This window comes from Marmota flaviventris, chromosome 9 (genome assembly GCF_047511675.1).
Source record: "Marmota flaviventris isolate mMarFla1 chromosome 9, mMarFla1.hap1, whole genome shotgun sequence".
Classification (NCBI taxonomy): domain Eukaryota; kingdom Metazoa; phylum Chordata; class Mammalia; order Rodentia; family Sciuridae; genus Marmota; species Marmota flaviventris.
This window is the reverse complement of record NC_092506.1, coordinates 109889395-109915595: the sequence shown is the minus strand read 5'-3', so window position 1 is coordinate 109915595 and position 26201 is coordinate 109889395. Positions and strand designations below refer to the sequence as shown.

Genomic DNA, 26201 nt, shown 5'->3' with positions numbered 1-26201 from the left:
TGCTGTATATGTTTAATAAGAATTGTAATGCATTCTGCTGTCATATGTAAATAAATAAATAAATAAATAAACACAAGACTACCAAAACAAACAAACAAACAAACAAACAAAAACCCTCTGTTTAAAAAAGAAGGGGGGGCTAGGAATGTAAATCCTATTTAAAGTATACAATTCTTTTTTTCTTCTTCTTCTTCTTTTTTTCTTTTTTAATTGCAATGCTAGGGCTGGAACCCAGGGCCTTGTACATGCTAGGCATGAGTTCTAGCTACATAGGCCAATTTTATAATTCAGTGCTTTTTAGTATATTTATGAGGTTATGCAATAATCACAGTAATTTTATTTGTTTGTTTATGAGACAGGTCTTGCTCTTTCCCCACTGACCTCCAACTCCTAGGCTCAAATTATGCCCAACCCGTCAAATAACTGGGATTATAGGCACATATTATGGCAGCCAGCTAACAATAAATTTTACAACACTTTCATACTCAAAAAGGAAACCTTAGCCAGGTGCACACTTATAGTCCCAGTGACTCACAAGATTGAGGCAGGAAGATTGCAAGCTTGAAGCCAGACTCCCCTGCCGAAGTTCGGCTGTAGCAAAATAACCGGGGGGTGACGAATAACTTGTGTACGTTGATACAGCAGGAGTGGAAGCCATTTATTGCAGGACAGGAGCAGTATTTATACATTCCACACAGCTTATCTAATTAACATAAACTAGATACAGCAGTCAACCAATCAGGAATCTCCACACTTAATGGCTCGCTTTTGTTACTTCTCAAACCACTCCCTCTGGCATTTTGCCAGGCACCATCCAGACTTGTTTACCAACTCCTAACATTCCCCTGGCAAAATGCCAGGTGTTATTTTGACTTGTTTACAGACTCTAACATTTCCCCCTTTTGTTTAATTTAAATAACGACCATAGTGGTTTTTACAGAAACACCATAAATAACCTGCTACAAACAGAAAGGGAGGATACAAAATGCCACAATACCAAGCCAATTGATGGCTCCATGCAAGAAGCCCTTGGAAAAATTATACCAGCAATGACACTGTTAACAAAGATACCGAGTTACAATTTGTTATAGATTACAGTTTGTTGTCTCAGTCCAGGTGAAGCAGTGTAGATTAACTCACAGTTCAGATTAACTCACAGTTCAGGTAAATCACAGTCCAGGTAAGTTCTGCAGGCAGCTAGCTTAAATCACAGTCCAGGTAAGTTCTGCAAGCAGCTAGCTTGATCCGAAGTCTCGTCTGTTTCTCAGCCGAAGTCTCGTCCGGTTTTCAGCAACACTGGAAATTCTTCCACCTTGGTCTTTACCGGCACTGGGACGAAGGCAGGAACTCCGGAGGGCTAAAGAAAATCCTGTAGCATTCTACTAAGAAAACAACCTTCTGAACAATTTAGTACATTATCTCAAGGTTTTCTACATTTGAAATAAGCATTAATAGTGCTCATTACTCATCAGCTTCCAGGTGTGGGAGAACCATTGTAGCTTAGTTATTGGCATTGAAAATGACCAAACATCAGGGACACCAGTAGCGTCTTTTGCCGGCTGTAGTGCCTGGGCAACCCCAGATGGCCCTGGGGAGTGTCCCGGACTCAAACTGCTACTGGGCACAGGGAGCAAGAGCCTTCGAGACTGTGCCTCCGAGTCAGGTCTAGATTTGGGCTCTCAGCAGTGAGAGCCAGCTCCCCGGCCAGGAGGCGGGGAAGGGCCAGTCGCTGCCGCCTCTTGGAAAATCCTTGCTGCGCTGTGACCGGCTTGCACACTCGGCAGCCGCCTCTCTGCTTCACGTACCCTCCGATAACGAAAAGTATTTAGTAATAGCCTTTTGCTGCAACTTTTATTCTGATAATCTTTCTTCTTCTGAACTTTCTTTTTCTTTCTGACTAGAGTTCTTGGGCTTTTATCAACACATGCCCTAACTATTCTTGGTTCCACTGGGGTGCCTCCTTCCCTTAGTAATTTACTCCTCACCCCTTCCATATTTTCATCACAAAGACAATACAATACACTGAGACAAAACAAGACACAAACATACTGTATCAATCTTCCTCATTTTCTCGAAATGGCCATTTTTCCTCTCGCCCTATCTGCCTAGGGACGAGCAGATTTGCTCCCGTCCTATCAATGGACGGGCAGCTTTTTTTTCGTCACTTACCCCCGAGTGTCCTGGGGCTCCCCGTAACGGGCCACCATCTGCCGCTGCCCGGCTGGCTGGGCAAAATAACCGGGGGGTGACGAATAACTTGTGTACGCTGATACAGCAGGAGTAGGAGCCGTTTATTGCAGGACAGGAGCAGTATTTATACATTCCACACAGCTTATCTAATTAGCATAAACTAGATACAGCAGTCAACCAATCAGGAATCTCCACACTTAATGGCTCGCTTTTGTTACTTCTCAAACCACTCCCTCTGGCATTTTGCCAGGCACTATCCAGACTTGTTTAGGAACGCTAACATTTCTCTGGCAAAATGCCAGGAGTTATTTTGACTTGTTTGCAGACTCTAACACTCCCCAGCTTAGTGAGACACTGTCTCAAAATAAAAAAAAAGATCTAGGGATGTAGCTCAGCAGTAAAGTGCCCCTAGGTTCCATCCCCAGTACTACGAAAAAGAAAGGAAGGAGGGAAAGAGAGAAGGAAGGAAAGAAAGAGAAAAAAACCCTTTCTCTGTTGGCATTCACTCTCTTTTTCTCCCAATCCCTCCTACCACTAGGCAACCATCAATCTGCTTTCTGACTCTATGGATTTATCTGTTCTATTTTAGTTCATATAAATGAAATCATTCAATATGTGGTACTTTGTGACTGGATTCTTCACTTAGCACATGTTTTCAGGTCCATCCATGTTGTAAGATGTATCAATTCTTCATTTCTTTTTCTTGTTACACAATAACAATTCGAAGAATGGCACTGTTCAAACTAGGATGTTTTCCATTGAAGGGCTTACTGGTCTTTGGGGAAATTCCTGTAAAGTACAATTAAACCATTTGCTTGGGTAAGACAGTACAAAAAGTAAAATAAGATAATGCTAATGAAGAGAATGAAATAGTCTTTTTATTATAGATAGTAAAATTGAGTCGGGGGTTACTGAGAATTGAACCCATAACATTGAGTTATGTCCCCAGTCCTTTTTTAATTTTTAATTTTGACATAGGGTCTCACTAAGTGGCTGAAGCTGCGCTCAAATTTAGGATCATCCTGCTCAGCTTCCCAAATCACTAGGATTACAGGCATGAGCCACAGCACTCAGCTAGGATATGATTTTTGATTTTTGAGTAATGAATTGTGTTTGTCATTACCTTATAGGGACAATACAAATAATGTAGTTAAATAAAGTACTTAAAATGATGTCTGAAAAAATATTCAGTAAGGATCTGAGTGTGTAGCTCAGTGGTAGGGCACTTTCCCATGTATTAGGTTCTGGGTTCAATCTCCAGCACCCCTCCCCCAAAGAGAAAATAATAAACATATTGCTCAATAAATGTAATCTTTCATTAATGTGCATATCTAACATCCGTAATTTCAGCAGCTCCGGAGGTTGAGGCAGGAGGATTGCCCTGAGTTCAATACCCAGTAACCTCCCCCCACTCCCCCAAAACAAAAAGCCTACATTGAAACCTTTAGTAAAGTAAATGTTTAACCTCTTGATTTAACTGAGAAGGGTTCCTAGTGTATTGGATAAACTCTAGGACTAAAGGCACTTCTTGTTTCACAAAAATAGTAAGACAAGAATTGTTCAAGGATAATTTCCAAGGAAGATAAAACACAACTTTCATATAGAATTTTTTAAAATGAAAATGTAATTAATTATTAGTGAGGGAATTGCTAAGATGTTACAACTAGTTCAAGGGAGAAACCAAAAAACCCACAGATTCACATGGAATAAAGAATTTCAAAGTGAATTTATAATGGATGATAATCTGATTTTTATTTATTATTATTATTGGGGATACTAGGAATCAAACCCAGGACCTTGCATATGCAAGTGATCTACCACTGAGCTACATCACCAGCCCAGAGACTATTGTTTTGTACTGGGAATTGAACTCAGGGCCTTCCATATGAGCACTCTACCACTGAACTACATCTGTAGTTGTCAATGGACCTTTATTTTATTTATTTATATGTAGTGCTGAGAATTGAATCAAGTGCCTCACACATGCTAGGCAAGAGCTCTGACACTGAGCCACAATCCCAGCCCTTTTTTGAAAAAATTTTGAGACAGGGTTTAACTAGGTTGCTGAGGCTGGGCTTGAACTTGCAATCCTCCTCCCTCATCTTTCTGAGTAGCTGGAACTATGGGTGTGTCTCACAATGCCTAGCTTAAGCTTCACTTGATGGAATTAATTTGCATGTCTATAGGCAAGAAATATTTTGTATGATTATCGGTTATTTGGGATGTGCAGAATTGTGAAGTATCTTCGGGACAACAAAAATTTACAGGAACAAGATAGTGTTTTTTCATACTAGTTTTTCAATTCTTTGACACCAACTAGGTGTTCAACAATTCAATTAAATTCTGACACTATCTACTTGGAGTTAGTGTCAGATTCCACAAGTTAAAAGGCTCAGTTAAAAGTTAAAAGTACAGCCAGGCACAGTGGTGCACACCTGTAATCCCAGCTGCTTGGGAGGTTGAGACAGGAGGATCATAAGTTCAAAGACAGCCTCAGAAAAGCCCTAAGCCTTTAAATAAAATATAAAAAAGGGCTGGGGATGTGTCTCAGTGGTTAAGCACCTCAGGAGTCAATCGCCAGTACAAAAAAAAAAAAAAATTAAAAGGCCTCTGCGCCTCTGCTTCTGATGCCAGTAAAAAGTCCTAAACTATATACTTTCAACTGACCAGCTATAGACCGGGAATTCCCATGACACCTCCTCAGGTTCAGTAATTGCTAGAATGGCTCACCGAATTCAAAACACTTTGCTTAAGTGTACTGGGTTATTATAAAGGATACAACTCTGGAAGAAGTGCGTAGAAGAGGTAGAGGGACTGGGCTGCTCTGAGCCTCCATGCCCTCACTGGGGTGCCACCTACTGGCATACAGATGCAATTCACTGACCTAGAAGCTCTCTGAACTTCAGGATTTTTATGGAGTTTCATTATTTAAGCATGATTGATTGATTGAGTCATTGGCCATTGGTAATTAACTCAATCTTCAGCCCGTCTCCCTTTCCCTAGGGTTGGAGAGTTGGGTGAGGTTGAAAGTTCCAACTCTCTAATCATAACTTAGTCTTTCTGGTGACCAGCAATCTCCCCACCAAAAGCTATGCAGGGGCCCACTAAGATTCACCTTGATATATAATGTATATTATGTATTATAATATAAACTGCCATATATACACATATATTAATTAATTAATTAATTTGTTTGTTTGTTTGTTTTGTAGTACTAGGGATTGAACCCAGGGCCTCTTTATCACTGAGCTACATCTCCAGCACTTTTTATTTTTATTTTGAGACAAGTCTCACTGACTTTCTGGGGATGACCATGAACTTGGGATCCTCCTGCCCCAGCCTCCTGAGCTGCTGAGAGTATAGGTGTGTGCCACCACTTCTGGCTTCATATATTTTTTGTATAAATTCAGATATAATTGAAAGGGGCTTGTTGTGAATAACAAAAGGTACTCCTATTCAGTAACTTCCAAGGATTGTAGGGCTCTTTGCCAGGAGCTAGGGCCAAAAAACAAATATATATTTCCTAAATGTGCTAAATGTCCTCAGCTAATGATGGCTGAGGTTCCACTGGAGAACCCCAGTACATCTCCTTTGCTTACTCTAATTTTTTATATATGCTAACATAAATTATATTTATTATTGTCCCCATTATGGAGATGATAAAGTTATCTTGCCAGGACCTCATAGTATAATGTTGAGGGATGCTAGGGTTTAGATATGGTTTGAGTGTGTCACCCAAAGATGTATGTGCTGGAAGTGATGATGTTCTGAGTGATGATGTTGAGAGACAGTGGACCTTTTAAGAGGTGAGGTCTATTGGGTGATGATTGAATCATAACTGACTTTGGAAGGGATAAACCCATAAGAGCAGGTTGTTACAAAGGGAGGCCACCCCCATGTGTTTGGATCCTTCTATACATGGCTATTCCCTTTCTGCTATTCAGACATATTGTGACACAAACATGAGACCCCAACTAAGATGCTGGAACCATGCTGTTTAGATCCTCCAGCCACTGCATCATAAACCAAATAAACCTCTTTACTTTGTAAAGTATCCAGTCTCAGGTATTTTTGTCATAACAACAAAAATATGGACTAAGGGAATTTTCCCCTTGATAAATGTTTAGAAAAGTAGTCTCAATTCACCTTGACAACACCCAGGAAATAAAAAAGAAACACATTCCAAGCAGGATACAGTGGTAGCGCACACTTGTAATTCCAGCCACTTGGGAGGCTGAGGCAGGAGCATTGCAAGTTTAAAGCCAGCCTCAGCAATGTTGAGATGCTAAGCAATTAGTGACATCCTATCTCTAAATAAAATATAAAATAGGGCTGGAGATGAGGTTCAGTGGTCGAGTGCCCCTGAGTTCAATCACCAGTACAGCCCCCTCCCTCCAAAAAGTGACGATTCTGAACTGAATTTTCTGAGTCCAGAATTAGCAAAGGTTTAAAAGAATTTCTCCTTAGTTAGCTAGAGATTAAGACCAATGGGCTTTGTTTGACTTTTCATATTAACCTACTAAAGTTATTAGCGCTCAACTGTTTGCCAAGCCCTAAATATTTCTTTTTGATTTTTTCTCAGTTTTTAAAAAGAGTTTTATTGAGCTATAATTCATAAATAATATTTCACACACAGAAATTGTGTAATTCAAAGGCTATTAGTATATTTGAAGAGTTGTGACATCATTGCCATGATCTATCTATCTGTTTATTTATTTATTTTTGGCATAGAGTTTTATTTTTTAAATTTCATTTCCCCATCTGATAATCAGGCCAGGTTTGGGTGTAGAAAATTATCAGGCATCTCCTTTTTCTCAACTGTGATTAGGTCATCCTCTGGTATTACCTTTGAGGACAAGGCTCCCCTCGTTAAAAAAAAATAAATAAATAAAACAAATGAAAGAGAACAGAACATGGGTGCCAGCACCAAGGAAACTGTCTTTTTGGCTAGGGGATGTCTCCCCAATCCTGGGACTTCTGGCTGTCAGCAGTTTCTGCCACTCCTTCCATGGCCTCTGGACTTAACTGCTGCCTTACCAGTATGATCATAACTTCTCTCCTCCTTCATGGGTGGCCATGAAAAAGGTGCAAGCCTCTGGTCTATCCACCCTTAGCATGTGACTTGTTACCTTGGGAGACCATGAAACCCTTAGATGCCTTTCTTGTAATGAATTCTGGTTTATCTGTGCTAAGACCATCACAACGTTGATAATGATGTGTGGGGGAGAACTGGGCCTCACTCAGAACAGAATATACCAACTTCTTGATAACTGTTTAATCTAAGGAGGACATTTGCCAGATAGCTGTGCCTTTAAAATTTGCCTTACATATTCCCTTTGTCCTTTTGGGACAGGACATGATTTCATATTATGCTCCTCAATTTGAAGTGGGAGGCAAGCCCGTTAGTGCTCTGGATGATATCCCCAATAGAGAAAGTAAATTGGCTCCTTGAACTAGGAGAGATAAGGGATAGTTTACTTGAAGTGATAATTTTTGGTCTTGTTCTTTCCATATGAGGGGAGTACAGAAAAGATATCTTGTGAGAGTCTAAAAGGCAGTCTAATTTAAAGCCAGGGGAGGGGCTAGAGTGGTAGCTCAGAGAGTGCTTACCTGGCACATGTGAGGCCCTGGGTTCAATTCTCAGCACCACATACAAATAAATAAATTAAATAAAGGTCCAGCAATGACTAAAAAATTTTTTTTTAAAATAAGATAAAGACAGGGGAGCTCTATCTTGAGAATCTCTCATAATGGGTCCCTATTTAAATGGTAGACACAGGGACAGATTTGGGGAAGAAGCATTTCTGAAGAAGGAGAGACTGCTCAGCTTACGCTCTGGTATAATGAGTCACCTCTTGGCCAAAAAGCTCAAATCAGACTAAGACTTGTCTCAGGATCCAAGATTTACTGAGTGAGGGCACCCTCCACCACTGGGCCAAGTCAATAAGAAACAAAAGACAGTGGTTAATAATTGGTACCCCCAAGGGCTGTCAGTGTTAGACTCAGGACATGAGACCTTCAGGCAGCATGGAGGAGTGGCCCTGGACAACTATCTTTAATGTCTTTAGACTTCCCCTGTCCCACCCACCAACTTTCTCCCACAGAAAGGAAACTGAAGCAAGTCAGGACTGACATTCTGAACACCTGGTGGAGAGGGAGATCTGTACAGTTGAACATGGCTGGAACAAGATCTATCAATCACATCTGGACACTGAAACAATGGTTCAGGTGGCTCCTTGTCCATCTATGACATAGATCCACCTCATCCAACACCAACTGTTTATTCTCTGTTTTTTATCAGAGAATAATTCTCTTTCCTTAATCCCAAGTGAGTTTGAGACTTAGCTCTTGAATAGTTGTTTAAGATAACAGCCTTTGAATAATTAGCCCCACCTCCATTTTTAAAGACAGTTTGAGGAAAATGTGAGACCCAGACTCAGATCTCTGTTTATTTTTCCCATTTATAGAACAAGCCTCTATTTTTAAAAAAATTTATGTTGGGCCCCAGTCGTGTTACAGAAAAAAAGGAAGTTGATCTAAGTCCTCTGTCTTAAACCAATTTTAATTATTTACTATGAACCTAAGGGATGAGTTCTCAGGGATATATACTCAATTACCTATAATTCCAATGTGGCTTTTTGAAAAATACAAACCAGGCCTCAGAGTATTCTTTAAGTCCCCAATTGGGATCAGATCTTTAAGTCTGTCCCAAATTATCTCTTCAGGATACACTCTATGTGTCCCTATCAGGATCAGACCTTCCAATTTCTTCAATAATGTAGCCTCCAGGGAACTCTTTAAGTCCCCAACCAGGATTGGACCCTTAAGTTTATCCCACTTTGAGCCTCCAAAGTACTCTGGAGTATCCACTGGGATCAGACCCTTAAGTCTGCCTAACGTTGAGTCTCTGGGGGTGCTCTATGAATCCCCACAGACTGGACCTTTAAGTCTTTCCCCAATTGTCTGCAAACTATTGGTGGTACTAATGTCCTCGTCCCAGTTATGCGGTTTTCAGGGTGTTTGATAGCCCCTACCTAGGCCTTTTTTTTTTTTTTTTGCATTTTTTTTATTTTTTATTTTTATTGATTTTATTTTTTTAAATACATGACAGCAGAATGCATTCCAATTCTTATTACACATATAGAGTACAATTTTTCAAATCTTTGTGTATAGAGTATGTTCACGCCAATTCATGCCTTTATGCATGTGTTTTGTGGGGGTTTTTTTTGCATCACAATTCTTATTACACATATATACCACAATTTTTCATATCTCTATTTGTATATAAAGTATGTTTACACCCAATTCAAGTCTTCATAGATGTACTCCTATCTAGGCCTTTTGGAAAAGAAATTAAAGTCTGGCCCAGTGGCGCACACCTGTAATCCTGGTGGCTAGAGAGGCTGAGACAGGAGGATCCCAAGTTCAAAGCCAGTCTCTTCAAAAAAAGTGAGGCACCAAGCAACTCAGTGAGACCCTGGCTCTAAGTAAAATACAAAATAGGGCTGGGAATCTACCTTAGTGGTCAAGTGCTTCTGAGTTCAATACCTGATACCTCCCCCAAAACAGAAATTGAAAAATTCTAAAAAGGACATCCCTAAAATCTCAAATAATCTAGGTACACTTAAGAATTTACAATATCTTTTTAAATAGCAAAGACACAAAACTTTGTAGAGAGCTTAGAGGCACTTTGGGATAGGATGAAATCTTGTAAGTTTTAATTAGAAAATTGTTCATGTAATAGGGGTCCACTTTGTGTTGAACAAAACCCTCACTATTTTGCCAATAGTTTTATTTTAAAACTGACTTTTTTATTTTTCTCCCCCTCCATAATTAAGGTGGAAATGAAATTAACTATTTCCTACCCTAGGCTGAGTTATCTGTCCTTTGGCTCACTGACTGTAGAAATGAAGGAATTTAGACTTCAGGGCTGGTGCCTGTAGGCCTAAGAAACTGTTGGCTCTCAAGGCCGCACATAAACCATGACTCCTAATAGGGCACAGGCTTTGTACCACCTCTTTACAAATCTCTTTCTCCAACAGTGAAAATGATAGTCCCTAGGATAGGGTAACTTAACTGGGGCACATGTGAGACTGTGCAAAAGATAGTTTAGAAAAGGGAGTGACAAAAGACAGGCCAGAGTTTTAGCTAAAACTTAGGGATTAGAGATCAGCAGAAGTTTAGTGTCAAAAGATTTGCAACTAAGTGTATCAGGTCTGAATGTGGTGATTAATGGAGGTAGCTTTCTTGATTGTCACATCAAGGCCGGGTCCCTCCATGTGTCCTGGGTGAATCTCACATTTGGAAAAACAAACCGGTGCTCAAGACTCTGGGAGACCAATTCCTCATGTGCACCTTCCAGACAAGTAATATATGTTCCTTCTGATCCAGGAATGGGGTCTTTGTGATTTTATAAACAAGCACTCGTCTGCTAAAAGGCAAGAGGGGTTTTGGCCAAGGAGAAGAGGAAGAGAAACAGTAAGAACATCAACCATTCTAAGATCCATGGAGGCTGAGAAACCTATAATTCCCACTGTGCAGCATAACAAAAAGAAAGAGCTTTGGGCTGGGGATGTGGCTCAAGCGGTAGCGCGCTCGCCTGGCATGCGTGCGGCCCGGGTTCGATCCTCAGCACCACATACAAACAAAGATGTTGTGTCCGCCGATAACTGAAAAATAAATATTAAAATTCTCTCACTCTCTCTTTAAAAAAAAGTGAAAACTTGTCAATGAACACTGTAAAAAAAAAAAAAAGAAGAAAGAAAGAGCTTTAAAAAGGATCACTGAGGGGGCTGGGGCTGTATGTAGCTCCATGGCAGAGCACTTGCCTCGCATATGTGAGGCACTGGGCACCATAGAAATCCTCAGCACTGTATAAAAGTAAAATAAAGGTATGCTGTCCATCTACAACTACAAAAAAAAAAAAAAAAAGGACCACTGAGCTCCTTCATGGTCTTTAGAGTTCAAAGACTCTTACCAGATCCCTAGGACATTGTCAGCCGTCACCTTATTGCCACTTGAATCTATATAGCCTGGGGATTTCCCAGCCACCCAAAAAGGGGAGCCACGTCAAATGAGACTATTGAGATTATGCTCTCTGGTCTTTGGAAGGTAGAGAGGAAGAGAGGGAGGGAGAGGGGAAAGCTACAGGGACAGAATAAGTCATAATCAAGACAAAAAGAAAATATTTGATAACTCTTACTAAAGTTGATGCCTCTGAAGCCCAACATTTGAGCACCAAAAGATGTCACAGGAGAAAAATTGTCTCCGGAGAAGGATCCGAGGAGTTCCTAGAGAGAAAGAGAGAGAGAGAGAGAGAGAGAGAGAGAGAGAGAGAGAGAACTGAACTCAGGACCCATGGGCTTCTTGGCATATATGATAGAAAAAAATTTCAGCACAAGCCAGAAAAAGTCAGACAAACGTTTATTTAGGAAGATAGATACACATTCAAGGGAGAATGTGGGCTATTTTCAAGAATGAGAAGCAGCTTGATCTAGGAATAAGTTCCAGAGTTCTATAGACCAATATAATGACTATCATTTACAATAATTTATTATACTTCTGTTTTTTGTTTGTTTGTTTTCTTTCTTCTTCTTCTTCTTCTTTTTTTTTTTTTTTGGTGGCAGTGCTGGAAAGCAAACCCAGGACCTTGCACATGCTAGGCAAGAGCTCTACCACTATGCTACAACCCCAGCCCTTATATTTTATGAAGACCTAGAAGAGAAGAGTTTTAAGATTACCTTGCCCAAAGAAATGATAAATATTTAAAGAGATGAAAGTGCTAATTATGTTGATTTGACCATTACACACAGTATACATGTATCAAAATATCACACTGTATTCCATAAACATGTATAATTATTATATGTGAATTAAACAAGAAAATGAAATTTTTAAAATGAATACTTAAGAAGAGGAAATAAAAATATTGACCTTGGAATAGTGAATGTTTTTCTTCAAATTATTTATTTTTTAATTTTATATTAAAATATACTTATATTTTATTAAAACAAACTTTGCTAAACAAACAAACATGATGTGGCCTAAGATGGACAATCCAAGGAAGAACACCACAGAACACAGCACCATAAGGAGAAAGCAGTTTCTCCAACAAGATATCCAACCGTGGAGACAGAGAGCATGCTTTGCATTTTGCCAGTTTCCTTGCTAGACAAAGAACACAGATGTATTAGTTATTTACATATTAACACAATCCTCACAATGTGGTATCTATTTGGACCCCACACTCGGCAAAACAATGGACTTGAACCAGAGCCAGAAGCCGCTGTCCTCAGGTTTAGGGGAGAGACAGCCTGACTAGAGACAGTAAGATTTGGTCCAAGGTCCAGCCTGGAGAATTCATAGCTAAACAAGATTCTTCTTCTAACAGCTCCAGGGCTGAGACCACTTCTGTCCTTTTTTATTTGCTTATTTATTTATTTTGCCCTGGGAGCAGTAATGGTCTCCCTTTCTCTTTGGGTAGATGGGAGCTGCCTATGGGAATGCTGCAGCTCTTCCTAGTAACCATGGGAACCTTATTGGCATGGCAACCTGGCAGCCTGTGAAAGACAGCCAGGAGGTAAGGGGAAGAAAGCAATGAGAAGAACTATAGTCCTGAGAAAGAGGGAGGGGAAGCAGCTTTCCATCCTGCTGAGGAGAGAAAAGGAGGAGGAAAGACAACCAGCTGGTCCTTAAGCTCTCTGGCTGGCTGCAAGGAGTAGTAGCCTCTGATGTTTTAAACCTCCCTCCTTGGAAGGCCTTGGAGCAGGGCTATAAACCAAATAGGGTGCCATTACTGGACGTAGAGCTATTTTTTTTTCTTTTCTGTTCTAGAGTAGCAGCACCAGGAAAGGAATAAGGGCTGGAGGCACACAGAGAAAGATCTCACAGCACAGGAGCAAATTCTGACACTAAGTTTGGATCACAGGCAAGATACCACCCAGAGCTTTTTGAGAGCTCTGAGCCCCAAAACATCTTTGGAGTTCTGGGTATGTGCAGACTGGGCACCTTTTATTAAAGATGTCTAGGGATGAGGAAATTTCCAAGCAGCACCAAAACAAGAAATAAATCATTGTAATAAGGCTGAGAATGTAGTAAAAGCAAAACATAAACCAAGAGCCCACTGAAATTATGTAAGGTTACTTTTAACTGCAAACATTTGGGTTACAGCAGATGCAGAAGGAAATCTTACCTGAGCTTACCTGATCTAACTACAGCACAGTCTACCAAAAACATAGCTGTCTTAACTCCAACCGATTTTCTCAGTTGGGAGAAAACTGACCTTTAGCAGACAGAAATACGAACTCAGATGACATATTCTCCCTCCCTTACAGGGGAATAGAACCTTCCGAACTTTCTCTTTGAAGTTTAACCACCATCCATTTTGTTGTGAAAATTCTGTGAGATAAAAAGTTTAATAACCATAATGTAATTAGCTTAAGTTCCTTGCATACCCAGCCTACTTTCTTTCTTTCTTTATTTGAGATAGGGTTTTGCTAAGTTGACAAGGCTACCCTTGAATTTGTGATACTCTTGCTTTAGCTCTCAAATTGCTGGGATTACAGATGTGCATCACTGTGCCCAGACCTTTGCTGGTTTTTTAGAAATGGCTCTGTTTAGCATCATTTGAGATCTGACCAAGTTTTTGTTTGTTTGATTGATTGATTGTACTGACTTTTAAAAAATAATACCTTAGGGATATGATCATAAATAATAAAATTCATTCTTTTAAAGTGTAAATCCAGTGGCTTTTAGTATAGCCATAGAGTTGTAGAACCATCACACAACCAATTTTACTACCTATAATTATCTAATTTTAGTCCATTTTCATCATCCTTCAAAAAACTAAGGCACTACACATGCATTAGTAGTCACTTGATGTAGCCCAGACAACCACTAATCTACTTTCTGCCTCTATAGATTGTTCTATTCTGGACATTTCATATAAATAGCATCATACAATATGTGCCTTTTGGTGTCTGGCTTTTTTCACTAAGCATAAGGTTTTCAAGCCTCATCCATGTGGTAGATTGTATCAGTACTTTATTCTTTTTATGGCTAAATATCATTCTTCCATTGTGTGAATATATCATAATTTGTTTATCTATTCATCCCTTAATGGGCATTTGCATTATTTCCACTTTTTTGACTTTTCTAAATACATTGATATGAACATTTGGGTACCAGTTTTTGTGTGCATGTACTGATCAAATTTTATTTTCTATCTTTCAGGCCCTATGGTTTACATGACATGATCTGGTATTAAAATGGTGAATATAGTGGCTCCGGCTCTCACCGTCATTGCAGAACATTGAGCTTCCTAGAGACAGTGCTGGGATGAGTGAGAGCTAGATACACCTTGGGCAACTCTGTGCCACAGTAAAAAGAAACAACTAAACATGAGCAAAGGAACTCCTAAGAAGCCAAGAGGCAAACTGTTAACATATGCATCCTTGCTGCAAACTTTGTGGGAGAATAAGAAGCAGCACCCAGATGCTGTAGTCTGCTTCTCAGAGTTTTCTAAAAAGTGCTCAGAGAAGTGGAAGACCATGTGTGTTAAAGAGAAAGAAAAAGTGAAGACATGGCAGAGGTGGACAAGATCCATTATGAAAGAGAAATGAAAACTTATATCCTTCCTAAAGGGGAAACAAAAAAGAAGTTCAAGGACCCCAAAGCCTCCAAGGGACCCCCTATGGCGTTCTGTTTTGTTCTGAGTAGTGCCCAAAAAATCAAAGGAAGACACCCAGGCTTGTCCATTGGCAATACTGAGAAGAAACTGAGAAAGATGTGGAATAACATGGCTGCTGAAGATACAGCCTTGTGAAAAGAAGAACACGAAAAGCTTATGTTGCCTACTAGGCTCAGGAAAAACCTGATGCAGCAAAAAAGCTGGGAAGGCTGAAAAAGCAAATAAAATAAAATAAAATGAAAGCAGAGGAAAGAAGAGGAAGACAAAGTGGAGAGTGAAAGGGAAGAGGCAGATGAAGATAAAGATGATAAGTATTTGACTCTAGCACAGTTTTTTCTTGTCTATAAAGCATTTGACATCCCTGTATCCAACTCACTCCTTTTAAAGAAAAAAATTTGAAATGTAAGGTTGTGTAAGATGTTTTTTAAACTTTAAAATGTCTTCTTTTGTATGATAACACTCCACTGAATGTGTCTTTGCTCTTAAATAGCCAGAAACTTTGCCTGGTACAAGATGAAGGTTGCAAATTGGAATGGAAATTTAAAATGGTTCTTGTTGGTATGAAATTTAAAACAGGTTCTTGTTGGTATGTATATGAGAAAGACAGTTTTTTCATCTTCAGTGTTCCTGAAGTAGCTTCTATGAAATAATTTTTATGTTAACAGAAAAACACTCTGTAACTGAAAAATAACTTACAGTTATTTTGTTGATATTATGAATGCTTCTACAGTTTTTTTTTAATTAAAAGAAAAAAAAATTACTGCTGGGCAGTGGCTCACACCTGTAATCCAAGCAACTCAGGAGGATGAGCAGGAGGATGGCAAGTTTGAGGCCAGTCTCAGAAAATTAGTAATATAAAATAAACAATATCAAAATAAAAAATACAAAAGGCTGGGGATGTAGCCAAGTGTTAGAGAATTTCCTTATGGCCTTGGGTTCAATCCCCAAAACTGTAAAAGAGAAAAAGAAAGAAAAGGTGAATATAAAGGAGAGGCTAATGTCATTACTTCACTTTAAATTTCCTGCCAGCTATACCCTCCTTTACTCCTGTATCCCCCCACCCCACCCACTCCTGCCTTACTCTTTCTCTCCCCATAGAGCAATCTGATCCTTCTCACACAATATCCAGAGAGGGCACACAAAAGTTATTCTCTTATTTCCCATTAAAAAAACACTTAAAAACTATGAAAGGAAAAAGAGAGACAATGCCACATAGACCAGAATTGTTATTCAATAACAATTAAAATATCTTTTAGAAACTTTGTTTTTAACTGTTTTGATAGGCTAGTATATTAAAGAATACAACTTCTTTGGAGAAGAAAGGAAAAAAGAGAGCAAGAGAAAATCAGAAAGAGACATTGATCCAAGGCTTTTCCAATGTCCTAAAGCTCAAAGCACTGGTCATGTCAAAGTGCCATTATCTTAGGTATTGTTTTATAAGCCCCCATACATAGTTATTCTAAAACATTATTCATTGTTTATCTAAGACTAAAAGTTAATGAACTGTCCCATGTTTTTATTTGGTAAACCCAGCAACCCCTAGAATAAGAAATTTAAAAAATTCTAATGGATATATAAATATAGCTAAATGAATACCTAGATAGATATAGATATAGGTATATTTTGTAACTGAGTAGCATTTGAAGTCTGGTTGGAGGAAATTCCTGAATACAGAATTTGGAGTTAATTTGAAGATTTAATTTTCTTTGATTTCTAATTTTCTTTGGAGTTTCATATAACTAAGTACTGTTTCATCTCACTTTCTCATAATATCCCTATGAAGTATGTGTGAGTCTTTGAATGGAGAAATAAAGGCACAAATACTAAAAGATGCTCCATAATCCCTCAGTGAGTCTAAAGGGAATTTAAACACAATTTGGGGACATTGGAGATTAGGGTTTTTGTTTGTTTGGTACAGGGGATTGAACCCAGGGGCATTTTACCTCTGAACTGAATCCTCAGCCTTTTTTATTTGAAACAGGGTCTTGCTAAATTGCCAAGGTTGACATTTCAATCTTCCTGCCTCAGCCTCTGAGTCATTGGAATTCAGGCATGTGCCTCCATGCCCGGTTTGGGGACCAGTTTCTGAAAGGAAAAATAGAGTTTAAATTCATGAAATGTATGAGCAGGGGAGGATTTTAGTCTGATCTTTGTATTATACATAATAAAACTATAGTTTAGAAAACCTAAGCAATTTTCCCTAGGACACAAAGCTAGCTAATGTCCTAACTCCTAGGCCATGGAGTTTTTTTCCAGTTTATCCCTTCCTTTTCCCTTCTGCTTAGTTTTTGCCTCTTGTAATGTGATCTAGCTATTAGATCAGCTGCAATCACACAATTATATGAAACAGTAATCTGCAAATTCTTTCAGATCTTGCAATTAGTAGAGATGGTTCACTTGATATGGACAAATACTTTTCTATTCTAAATAAGGTAAACAAAAGGATTTAAGATGAATTTCTATTTATTTCTTTTAACTATAAAAAACAATTTACTACTATCAGATTTGGGGTAATCTTTTCTAATAGGTGATGGGAGGGCTGTCTTTGACTTAAACATTTTGCATTTCATTCTTGAACAATCATTATTCCCAAAGAACAAATTCTTAACCTGGAAAGAATCTGGATTTATTTGAATATGCAGATCTTGAATGATCCTAGGTTGCCAAGCCTCTCAAGCTTCTGGTTTTCTATTCATTCTATGCCCAACTGCTTTGTGTTGCTAAGAGAGCACTTCTGCTCTGCAGCATGGTTTCTCCCATGGCCCAGGGATCAAATCAACAGCCAAGAGTGAATTTTTCCTCTCATAGAAAACTGAGTTGCTGTGTGTGTGTGTGTGTGTGTGTGTGTGTGTGTGTGTGTTTGTGTTTTCAGAGTTAGGGATCAAACCAAGGGCCTTGAGCATGGTAGGCAATCACCCTATCACTGAGCTATATCCCTAGCTCTTCACTCTATATTTTTAAGGGAACTGTCAAAGAAAAAAATTATTTGATGGCACTTGTTAAGACACAGTAAGGCAGACTTTATTTGGGAACATCAAATATATATAGGGACTACTGCAGGGGGATTTTGCAGTTGGAGAAACAGATTGAACTCAACCCCAAATACAGCATAGGTAAGTGGGTGTTTATAGTTAAGGAATAGGGTGGAAGTGAGTGGATGGGAAATTTCTAAGAAGAAACATTCGGAATGAGAGGGATTCTGGCTAAACTGACATACCAGAAATCTTGCTGAAGACAGGCCAGGTGATGAGACATCAACTGGGGCACAGTGAGAATGAGGAACTAGATTAGGTATAAAGGGTGATAAGATATTGAGGTTGTAGGGTACTTGTTAAACTGAATTAGGAGGGTTCTTGCTAAAAGTGAATTTTACAAGGATGTACATAAGAGCTAGAAGATTTAGAGCTTGATGAGAGTTTGGTCAAGCAAAGAATCTTTGTCAGAACAAACTTACCAACTACTTGGCCCACCTCTTCTTCAGGGCTTGGAGTTCAGTGAAATAAAGCTCTTACTTTATAAGATACGACAACTAGAAGAGACTGGCCTGTTTAAATCCTGACTAGAATGACTTTGTGGGCAACACTAACCGCTGAAAATGAGGCTTTGGGGAGAATGTGAGTTCTTTACTAATCATTTTTACAGAGTTGAAAATGCTGTCATGATTCTGAGTTGAGGCCTTAAAGAGGACAGCTATGGCCTAAGGCAGCATTTGCAGGGCACACTGATGGCTGGGAGTGTGCTGGTGTTGAAGTGATTTTTATTTAGTTAGACTAGTGCAATGAAATGACGGTGTTATTTGGCATTTCCATTTCCTTAACTTCATTTCTGAATCATCATATTTCTGAATACCTGGGCATACTGGGGGTAACTAAAAAAAAAAAAAAAGAGAGAGATTAGTTTTGAGATTACATACACTGGGATTCAATCCTCAGGAGTTCATACAAATTAAACCCCTGCTTTAACTGAGGGTCTCAAGAAGAATCAAATTATGGGATGGAGGTAGTTCAGGAGTAAAGCACTTTCCTAGCATGTGTAAGGACCTGAGTTTGACCCCCAGATTGCAGAAATAAATAAATAATTAAGTATTTCAAATGACTAAAATGTAACCTAAAAGTGATTTTCACAGAGCTGAATCATCTCAGGAGTGTCCCTAAACCCATGAAACTGTTACCTAGCCTGTGTTTCCTATAGCCACAGAGAAGAGGGAAAGAGTAATGGTTTTTCTTTTTTTGTCCCTCCAGATATAAAGGCTTCCCCATACAATGGGGATCTCATTTTCTGATTCCTATTGAAATTCTTGGTTCTCCTTTCTTGAACTATCCAATTTTATTCTTCTCTTTTTTTTTTCAGTACCGGGAATTGAACTCAGGGGAACTCGGCCACTGAGCCACATCTCCAGCCTTATTTTGTATTTTATTTAGAGACAGGTCTCACTGAGTTGCTTAACACCTTGCTTTTTGCTGAGGCTGTGATCCTCCTATTTCAGCCTTCCTATCGCTGGGATTATAAGAGTGTGTCACCATGCCCAGCTCCATTTTTTTCTTGTACAGCAAAAACAATTGTCACCATACTTCAACTTATGGGAATTTCCAGAATCTTGGGGACTCTCATTCTTTTACTTTATTTGTCAATTAGTTTATGTATTTGTTTTTTTAATCAAGTAACAGAGATTACTATTTTGGAATTTGTCATTATTCTTGGGGCTGGCTTGTCTATTTTTATATTATTGCTTATTCTTTATACACACACACACACACACACACATATTTTTGGGGGGGGTACCAGGGATTGAACTCAGGGGCACTCAGCCATTGAGCCACATCCCCAGCCCCATTTTGTATTTTATTTAGAGACATGATCTCACTGAGTTGCTTAGCGCCTCTCTGTTGCTGAGGCTGGCTTTGAACTGGCGATCCTCCTGCCTCAACCTCCTAAGCCGCTGGGATTACAGGCATGTGACACCTGCCCAGCTGCTTATTCTTTTTGAAAGCAATCTTGTCTTGTTCTTAGTACATGTGCTCTGTGGTAGGGAATAATTCCCTGGTGGCTAGGTTGTTGTAAATCAGTTTTGAATTTTTGGGAATATTCCATTTTCCTTGTGGAAACAAATCAGGGAGTTCAATCAGCATAGAAGATTATTCTTAGAGATGAATATAGGCTTGAATTAAATGTTGGAGTTTGAGAACTACCAAGTATGGAAAAATCAAGAAGTCTGAAAATGTTAGCAAATATGAGCTCATCTTTATTTTCTGGGCTGTGGTTGATTATGTTTTCAATAAAGGATCCTTCTAAATTAGCTCAAACATGATGACCACAATACTATCGTGCCATCATTACATTTATAATCTTAAAAATCCAGTTATAGACTTGAAAGCCATTAAAATTTTTAAAAGGGAATAGACAGCCTTGTGAGGTCAAGTTCCTTTTCACTACAGGCGTGTAAATAGACAGTACATAGAACTGTCTAGAAGAATTATTAGCTTCTGCATTAGGTGGGCAGTTAAACTAGATGATGTTAAAATACTATTTATGTTCCAACATTTTTTTACTTTATCATGAGTAAATCAGGATTCCTTGAAATCAGCCCCTACAGTGGTGTTGGTCTGATTCCAGATCAATTCTCTATGTCTCCAATAACCAGCAATTTATACCTAGGACACAGTGTCAAACAAAAATTTGTTTTATTATTAGGCAGTAACTGGATACTAGGCACACTGCTAAGGGGTTTAACCTTCACAAAATTCACAAGTAAGAAATACCAGGGAGATTAAATCAGAAAGAACTAATAACATGTGAAATCAAGGTTTAAATCTAGTCATTTAAACTCCAGAGCCAAATTATTCTTTTACCTGTCTTGGATCACTCATTTAATGTTTATTAAGGGTCAATTATCTTTTATTTTGATGCCTAAGTCATTGTTTCAAATAATTAGTTTCTATATGGATGATTTTCCTCCTTTTCTTTCTCTCATTTTGAGACAGAGGTCTTGCTAGATTGCCTGGGCTAGGCTTAAATGATCCTCGTGCCTCAGCCTCCTGAGCAGCTGAGACTACAGGTGTGTGTCACTACACCAAGATTTTTCTTTTAAAGAAAATGTGTATACTTTCTCTTGCTATATTATTTTCTCTTGACTAGGGTAGTAGTATTTCAACTTATTAGAATGGAGGCATTGAGGATTTTTAGTATTATAATTTGCTCCACTTATTTTGAGGTCTTCTGGGGAAAAATATTCTTACTTTTTTCTAAACATGCACACACACACACACACACACACACGTATAGCTGCAAGTAGAACTCAGGGACTCATACACCCTGGTATGCAAGTTTCCTCTTTTTGCATTCTTGGCAATCAATCACAGCCTTGTATGTGCTAGGCAAGTGCTCTATAACTGAGCTACATACTCTGACCCCTCATATTATTATTATTTAAAGAGAGAGCGAGAGCGAGAGAGAGAGAGAGAATTTTTTTAATATTTATTTTTTAGTTTTCGGTCGACACACATCTTTATTTTATTTTTATGTGGTGCTGAGGATCGAATCCAGCGCCCCGTGCGTGCCAGGTGAACGGGCTACCGCTTGAGCCACATCCCCAGCCCCCCTCATATTATTTTGAGACTGGGTCTTGTCCAGAATGGCCTTGAATTTGTGATCCTCCTGCCTCAGCCTCTTGAGTTGCTGAGATTGCAGGTGTGCAACACTATGCCCAGTCTAAAATGGCAATTTTTTTGTTATTGTTTTAGTCAGCTTTTGTGTTTTTTTGACCAAAATACCCACAAGAGCAAATTAGAGGAGGAAAAGTATGTTTTGGCTTGTTGTATCAGAGAGGTCTTAGTCCATAGGTGGTTGAGTTCATTGCTCTGGACTTAAGGTGAGGAAGCATTTATGGCAGAAAGTCATGGTAGAGGGAAGCTACTCCTCTCATGGAAGCCAGAAAGCAGAGAGAGGGGGGCATGGGCTGCAGGAAAGATGAAACCTTCCAGAGCACACCCCCAGAGACCTATCTCCTTCAACCATGCCTCACCTACCTATAGTTACCATCCTGTAGGTTCATTTAGGATGGACTGATTAGGTCACAGCTCTCACAATCCAATCATTTCACCTCTAAACATTTCTGTATCAACACAGGAGATTTGGGGGAACAACCCATTTCCAAACCATAATACACACACACACACACACACACACACACATTAGAATGAAATGTTTGCTGGAAGGATAACCTGGCTCATGTTCAGGGCATTCTTTTCCCAGGTACCCAAACCATGAGTTCTCAGCTTCCAATTCCTTCATGTCCTCATAAAAGTAAAACAACAACAACAACAAAAACAAACAAACAAACAAAACAGAATTCACTTATCAAACACTTATTATATGGCAGGCTTTATGCCTAGCAATTTGTATGCATTATATTATTTAATCTTCACAACAACTTTGAGTACATATTGGAATCTGTATTTTACAGACAAGAAAATTGATGCTCAGAGAGGATAAGTAACTAGTATAAGGCCATCAGCTGGTAAATGGAATGCTGGGGTTTGAACCTGAGTTTTCTTAGAGATCAAACTGGTTTCTTTTTTTTCAATTAAAGTTTTATTGGGGAAAATAATAAAAAGCCAAAACAGAACAACTTTTCGACATTTCCAAAATGTTAATAGCCTTAGAAGTTTCCAAAAGACACCCAGAAACTCTGATTTATCATTTCCTCACAAGCTTCTTACAAACTGTGTGTCCCATTCTCTAAGGTCAAAAGGTGGCTTCTAATATAGTTTCCTCAAAGCTTCTGCTAAGGAAGAGAATTAGCAAAGATATACAGTGTCTTCCTGTATGCCTGAAAGTACTTTACATATATCAATTCCTTTAATCTCACAATAGGCAAAAAGAGTCAGAGCTATTATTATCCTCATTATGCAGATGAGAAAATGAGCCACATGGAGAATAACTCTCCCAAGGTCACAGAATTGGATTTGATCCCAGAAAAGTAGACTTAGGGGTTTTTTTTGTTTTGTTTTGTTTTTGTAATGGGGATTGAACCGAGGGGCACTGTACTACTGAGCTACATCCCCAGATTTTCATTTTGAATCAGAGTCTCCATAAATTGATCTCGAAAGTGTGATCCTCCTGCCTCAACCTCCCCAATTGCTGGGATTATAGGCATGCACCACCATTTGCGCTTCTTTTTCCTTTCTAACAAGCAGAGATCCTCTGGTTAATGACACCAGAAGGACTAAATGCTAACTCTTCCTCTCATGGGGATGCTATTTCCCTGCTTCCCATCCTCCCTGAGATTGAAATGTTTGTGGAAAGAGCTCACAAATGAGCAAAGGAAAGACTCTTTCCCCCTTTCAGATGAAGTCCTCAGTTCAGCCTTTGCCATCAGACAAAAATACTTGGGGTTCTCCAAGCAGACATGCTTTTCTTATCTTTTCCTTTCTTGCACTCTTAGTGGTCTGTGTTTATCAATTATCAGACTTCTTTACAATGACAGCATATATAAGCACAGGCTTATTCGCAGTAGACAAGATCAACGCACGAAGAGTACATTTTCATAGGGGCCCCAAGCGCCTTCCTCTATTATCCCAAGTCCTCCTGAACCTAAAACCCTCTCACTCAGATTTTTCAGCCCGCATCCAGCTCTCACCCTGCATCTTTGGGTGATAAAATCTTTCCGGCTGGCCTGTTCACCTTTGACTGGAGATCTGAACCCGGTTTGGGGTAGGAGGCATCCCTCGACTTCCCCCTTTCAGTCTCTAGTAAAGCAGAAAGGGGAGTCCAGAAAATGCCAGAGAGTCTTTGAGTGTGTCTGTTGGCCTCCTCCCGCTCTTTCACTCCATCCGCCTCCATTTTTATGGAGAATCTACGAGGACCAGCCGTGTGAGGTATCCATATTGGTAATTATGACACGCACGGATCTTGGAGCTCTTGAATATTCATGAGGGAAGCAGAAGAGCCAATGTTAAAGAGGAGAGAAAAAGCAATTCATAAATATTTATAGAAGCAGGCCCACGTGCTCCAAGGAGGGCTATGAATGTTCACCAAAGGATGACGTCCAGGCCCTGCGCGTGCCAGTTGGTCCGGTGCCCGAGCGCGGGCGCGTCCCCGGAGCCCGGGCGCGAGCACGGGGAGGGGGCGGGGTGGAGGAGGGGAGCGGAGCCGGGCGCCGCCGGAGCTGCGGGGGGAGCGCTCGCTGGCTGGCTGGCTCTCCGCTGCCGCTGCCGCTGCCGCTGCGCTGCGCTCCGGCCGTTCGCCGCGGCCCGTGGATGGGGGTGTCCGGCTGAGCCCCGGGATCCGCCTCCCTCCGCCAGGACCCGCACAGGTGTGGTCGCAAGGGGCAACCTTAGTCTGGACCCAACCCACTGCCAGGGGTGGGGTTCGAGTGGGGGTGGTGAAAGAGGTCCCGGGACTCCGGATTCTCCGAAAGGACTGTCTGGGGGCGCCGCACCCTCCACATCCCCAACTCGTCCCATCCCGGGATTGAAAAGAAAGCCCAGAGGCCGTCGCCCTCCTGTAGGGAGAGCGACCGGGACGCAGCCCCAGGGCCGAGAGACGTGGGATGATGAGACTTCAAGCATCATCTCAGAACATGAGCCAGGCGTAGTGTGTGTGTGTGTGTGTGTGTGTGTGTGTGTGTGTGTAAAGGTAGGCCGCGCGGCATGGGGTTCCAGGGAGCCGGGGAATGCTGCCAGACCGTGCCAGAGCAGTGTGGACAATACCTCATTCCAGGACCGTTATCTGGCCACATTACCTTAAACGCCCCAGAATTATCTTCATCCCTAAAAACCGGACCCCCACCCGGCTCATGCCCCTCCCTAGGGTGTGGAGTGTTTCCCCAGATCGTGCATTCCTGCAGTGTCAGAACCTCTGGCAGCAGCTGCAGACGTTGGGGGAGCGATTGTTTTACTACACAGCAGGTCGGAGAAAGGACGAGTGTGGTCGTGTAGTGGTGTGTGTGTTGGCGGCGGGGAGTGGTGGTGATGGGACGCGCTGCGGTCCTCTGGGCCCAGGACTCTGGAGATTGCGGGCTTAACCGAGGAGGTGTTATACAACCCTTCTTTTCTTCCCGCTTGCCTTTCCCTTCCCTCCTGGCAGCTCCGACACTCCTTGACTCACCTTCCACTCCGGCGTCCTGGTCTTACTTGACCACAAGGGCAGTGGAGTATGTGTGAGGCCTGAGAGGGATGAGTCCGACTTCCATGCATCACCAGCCATTGTACTGCCTGAAGGAGCCTTTCTTTACCCCAACAGACTGGTTGCGGGCCTGCGGGCGCGGGTTAGGGGATCTGAGATGGAGGTGAATAGAGCCAGCAGCAGGAGGAAGGACGCCGAACCACGAAGGGTTCATATGCAATGAAATATTCTCTTTCTGCCAAATGTGCAGTTGGCACAAACGTGTACACTGGCTGGGGTTTGCTCAGGAGCCGTGGGAATCTGATGGTGGATTAGCAGAGGGCAGGTTTTAGGGATGGATGTGGGGGGGCCAAAGAATGGATCTATAGAGCAAGTAATGGGAAGGATGGGTCGGGGTATGAAATGGGGCTTGTGTGGAGGTGCAGAGGCCCAGCAGAGGAGGGAGGCATGATGAAATCTCTACTGCTCAGCTCAGCAAAGCAGAGACTGATAATTTGTACGGCAGCCCCAAGCTGCAGCTAGTGCATCATTGTGGTGCAGGGAGAGGCTTTTATGTTACCTACTGGGTCCCTGTTAAACTCCTTGAATGTCTTTTCTTTTCAAACTACACCATCTATTGGAAACCAAAATAAATGGAATAGATATAGGACAATCAAACTATAGTCCTGCACTCTGTTCTATGCTAAAGACAAGAAAAAATGACTCTCCCATAATTCCTTCTTTAATGCCATTTTTTTTAATCTATTCACTTTGGAAGTATAAAGAGAGTATAGCTATTACTTATATTAACTCAGGGGTGTGTGTGTTGTGTGTGTGTGTGTGTGTGTGTGTGTGTGCAGGGACCAAATCCAGGGCTTGGTATGTGCTAAGTAAGTGCTCTACGACTGAACTACATCTTAGCCCTTAACCCTGACTTTGGAGGGGAGGAGGGCTTTGAGATGAGCTGTGACTGAGCACAGGAACAAGTTGTCAGGAAGAAAGATTTGAAGGTTGTTTCAGACATTTTAGTTAGGGGCTGAAGGCACCCAGCTAAAAGAGAGCAAAAGAATGGAGGCAAAAGGAAGGAAGGTAAGGGGGCACCATTGCAAGGCTTGTGCCAACCCCAACCCAGAGGATGCCCCTCTTCCCCACTCCTTAAGAGTATGGTAGAGCCAGTTAGAATGCTTGATTCTCATCTCCTCTGTCACAAATGCTGGGT

At 40.7% G+C, this 26201-nt stretch overlaps 1 protein-coding gene and 2 long non-coding RNA genes across 3 annotated transcripts in view; 2 read left to right on the top strand and 1 right to left on the bottom strand.

The window, feature by feature from the left end:
- Positions 1-637: 637 nt before the first annotated feature.
- LOC139706912 (uncharacterized) lies at positions 638-25298 on the bottom strand. The gene is made up of 2 exons (XR_011708625.1): positions 24986-25298; positions 638-2979 (listed from the first exon to the last, which is right to left on the bottom strand). It is a non-coding gene; the product is annotated as an uncharacterized lncRNA (long non-coding RNA).
- Positions 12183-15593, top strand: LOC139706911 (uncharacterized). Its single transcript, XR_011708624.1, has 2 exons — positions 12183-13178; positions 14422-15593. It is a non-coding gene; the product is annotated as an uncharacterized lncRNA (long non-coding RNA).
- Positions 24015-26201, top strand: part of Fez1 (fasciculation and elongation protein zeta 1) — a 45364-nt gene continuing 43177 nt past the window's right edge. Inside the window, exon 1 of the mRNA XM_071616840.1 lies at positions 24015-24191. The gene's annotated coding sequence lies outside the window, so the exon portion shown is untranslated. The remainder of the gene's footprint in view (positions 24192-26201) is intronic.